Raw genomic sequence first — 4,266 nt, 5'->3', positions numbered from 1 at the left:
GTTCCTTCTTCCTAGAATAAATTGTTCTTCCTAAAATAAGTAATTTAAACACAGCAAGAAATCTAATCTCTACACAGTACACTAATTAATTATACATGAAACTAAACTGAGTCATTATAATATTTCCCAAAATGATTAACTGATTAGTAGAATGACATTTTCAACTATCATATCTCCAAATACAAAAAATACTTCATGGGTATAATCTAAAAAGCAAGAGAGAAAATTTTGCAACTGACCAATTCTCAGTCACTCCGGGAAAATTTGAAGCAATCGAGCTAAACTTTATAGCAAATATACAATATAACAACAACAACAACAACAACAACAACAACAACAACATACCCAGTATTTTATTCTCGCAATAAAGCAAATATATAGAATTTTAGAAAAGATTAAAAAAATGGAGAAAGGAGGGAACTAAGAACTTACCGAAGAAGCCATGAACGGAGACCAGAGAGACGACCGACGTTAAGGAGAGGACGATGTCGACAACCAGCAATGGCTAAATCAACAAACAAAACTGAGCAAAAAAAAAAAAAGGCGACAGTGACGGAAGAGAAGAGAAAGAAAACCTTTGGTTTGTTTAATATTTGACTTATTTAGGGATTTGAATCCAATTAGACTTGTCCCCTACAAAACTACGTCATTTTGTCCATTTATTTTAAGTAAATATAACGTTACTAAACTACGTCGTTTTGTTTAATGAAACAGCTGAAATAAAATGTTCAGAAAAATATTGCAAGCGGGGCTGCTGGGGTTCGAACCCACGTGTATCGTGCAACTGTGAACCCCCTGCGCCACTGAGCTGCGCCTTTCGTTTGTATTGAGGGGGTTCAATATTAAATATATACACATAAAATAAAAATTTGGCCTTATATAAACAGTGTAATTTTTCGACTGAGGGGGTTCGGATGAACACCCTGGGATATACGTAGATCCGCCTCTGGTCGCAGTGGTCATTTGGTCCGCTGGGATAGTAAAGTTGGGAGGGTAACTAAAAGATGGAGCTGAAAAATTGTAAGTGGGTATTTGGGTTGTAGAGGATGTATGAGATTCGGTGATGGACATAGGGAAAAAATTGCCAAAAGTGAAGAGGTTTCCTAAAGTATTAAGTCTTAGGGCCGATGAATAACCACCTGACGATGGGATACTTGTAAAGGTCTTGAAGCACCAAGAGAAATAGGGATAGTAGAGTTAATGGCAGCAGAAAGAGAATGAGAAAAATAAGGGTTGATGGGTGAAAAATAGTATATTTCGTACTGGGGGAGGGTGTTACCTTGACGAAAATTAGGGTTAGGGGTGGTTAAGGCTAAATTTTCGAGTTACACCTGACGTTGTTTGCGTAGCAGCAATAGGGGTTGAATAGGTTAGACTCATTGGCGGTGTTGGTGGTGGACGTTGAGCTCCATTCACTGATGATTGACTCATCTCCGAGTGTACTCCTGTTTGTAAAGCACCCAGGTAAGACGTTGGAGTCGTCTCTTCTGCGCATCTCCATTACTATGCTTTCCATTCTTTGGTTACTTTCTGCACTTCTATGTTGCAGTTCCTCCATTTGTTCCATACGTTTTGTTGAAACTTTCATGAAGATTTGCAGCTGCAACTCCAGATCTGTAGATCCAGCTCCCTCACTTGACGATAACGGCAAAACAGGTGGTTTACCATGGTCACCAGATCAATTGTTCTGATACCAAATGTTGCACTCAAGCTACTGGTTATGGAATTAAAAGAAAACTAGTATACGTACCCGCGCGATGCACGGATCGCTTAAAAAAACAAAACAAAAAAATAGCGAAGAGAAATAATTGTAACAATCTTGGCTTTAATGTAAAGATACAGATTACTACAAAATTGATTTCTGAGCATGGGTCAGTTAACTCTTAGGGTTATTTATCTTGGATGCATTTGAGGGAAGCATGACAAAGGCCAGATATAGACTAACAAAGTTATGTATCTTGAAGCATTTTGGTGCATATTTATGTATATGCTTAATCTATTTTTTTTTTATATATGTATATGCTCCGGTAACAATTTTTAGAAAGCAATTTTGGAAGTCTTATTTTAGTGTTAGAGGAATACATCAGGGCCTTTTTCTTTTTCTTGAAAAAGAATATTAGACTACTGATTAACATTCAAGTCAGCCATATTTCACACTGCCATAGCCATGGTGTTTGCACGGCCTCTATCCTCTCAATCATCCCATTTTTGCAAATAGGTGACTTGAGTAGCCAAATGGTGTTACACATGCAAATTAAATTTAACTTTTTGGATAGGAACTCTTAGGATTTCCTTCTCATTGAATAGACTTTGTCATTTACAGGTTCAGGTTCAGGTCCTTGGTTTTATGAGGCACCTAAATATGGTTCGACTCTTAGGTGCATGTCTTGAGTATGAATGTTTAGTTTATGAGTCCATGAATAATGGTAGCCTGGAATATCGGTTGTTCTAGAAAGGTAACACCCCTCCAACCCATGGGAAATTCGGTTTAAAATCGTAGTTGAAATCGCTACAGGGCATCTATTCCTTCATCATACAAAGCCAGAACCTCTTGTCCATAGTGACCTTAAGCCATGAGACATTCTTTAATTATTTTAAACAACAATTATGCCTGCAAAATTAGTGATGTTGGCTTGGCTAGGTTCATTTTTTATCAAATCGACATCCAAAATGGTTTAATATAGTACCCGCAAGATTCACGGAAAATATCAACGAAACTTAATCATCAGAAATGTAAATTGAAAAATAGGTAAGACAAAGGGGTACAAAGAATTAGTTCATACCATAAACTCTTGCCATTAATGTAATAATGTTTTAACTAATATTAATTTTAGTAGTTGGTAATAAGTCGAAGCATTTTTTACTGATAACAATATTTATGCACATGTTCGTCATTCAGTGTATGATTCAATCAAAGGCAAAAAAAATGATATGTTGTTCTTTATTTGCGCTTTGAGCTTGAATATATATATATATGTTGACACCTAATTTTGGCTCGACGTGCTTAAAATTAACGTTTTGGGGGGTCCTGATTCGTTAAAGAGCACGAAATACATTTTTTACACATTTTTACATTTTTTCAACAATTTATTGATGATTATCCTTATTTTAGGAATTTTCTCAATTTATTGTCATTTTTTCAAGAATCATTATTTTGCACATGTACAGCATAATACTACAATTTTTTGTGCAATTAATAATTGTTTCTTAATTTTATAGCAATACATTTTTCATATCATAGACATTAATGTTTATATTTTATACTTGCGTTATTATTTATACATGTATTAATTAACTATATTTTAGTACAGTCTGACAGTGCAGAGAAATCGGAGTAATTAATTTTTAAACGCAGAGTAAAATTTGGTCAAGTCAAGATCTCATCACTTCTTTTTTTAAAAAAAAAAAAAGAGTTAATTGAGATGATGGGTTGGGGACAAAGGGGTATGGCTTTATTATTTTTGGGCATAAAAAGGGGTGTTTGATTATATTATAAGAAAAGGGAGGTTAATTTAATGATGGGATCCAACACATATTTGCACAACACACCCTAATTTTAAGATTTTTGCTCTTTTTCTCTCCTAACAAGAACCCTAAACATTTTCTCTTTCACCTTATTCCTCCAACAGCCGCCACACTACCACGCCGCCCTTCCCCCTTTTTCCCTTTGCTCTTCGCCGTCACTGACCAGCGCCACCACTGGCGAACCAAGAACGACCATCGCTGCCCCACCACTTCATCCTCCCCTCTCTCCATTAACGCCACCCCCACAACGTCGGAGCAGTCGACGAACCGCCATGAAACACTAGCCCACAACACCATTATTTTCCTCTCTCCCCCTTTCTCCGTCGCTGCAACCAGCCAGCAGCCACTCCCCTCCACGCCGGAGCTCCGGTGAACACCTCCCCACCACCGCACAGCCCCCTTGGTCTTCATTTTTGCTGCTCCGGCGAGGAGCTTTATGCTCCGGTGAACCGGAGCAGCCACAACCACACCACCACCACAGCGCCACTATCGGCAAACCAAGAACAACCAACAACGCCACCCGCGAAACAACCCTACAACCACGACGCCACCATTTTCCTCTTCTTTACCCACTTCGCTCCCCCCTCACTGTTTATTCCTTTTTTTTTCACTAGAGCTGTATTAGTTTCTTTCTTGCAAATACAAAATTTGAGCCATTTTCTTTTTCTTCCTCTTGTGTTTTATTTAATCATTTCTGTTTGTAGCATTCATCTTAAGCTTATCTGGATCTGACTTTAAAGA

The sequence above is a fragment of the Lycium barbarum genome, chromosome 5, assembly GCF_019175385.1.
Source record: "Lycium barbarum isolate Lr01 chromosome 5, ASM1917538v2, whole genome shotgun sequence".
Taxonomy (NCBI): domain Eukaryota; kingdom Viridiplantae; phylum Streptophyta; class Magnoliopsida; order Solanales; family Solanaceae; genus Lycium; species Lycium barbarum.
Note: the sequence above shows the minus strand (reverse complement) of the source record.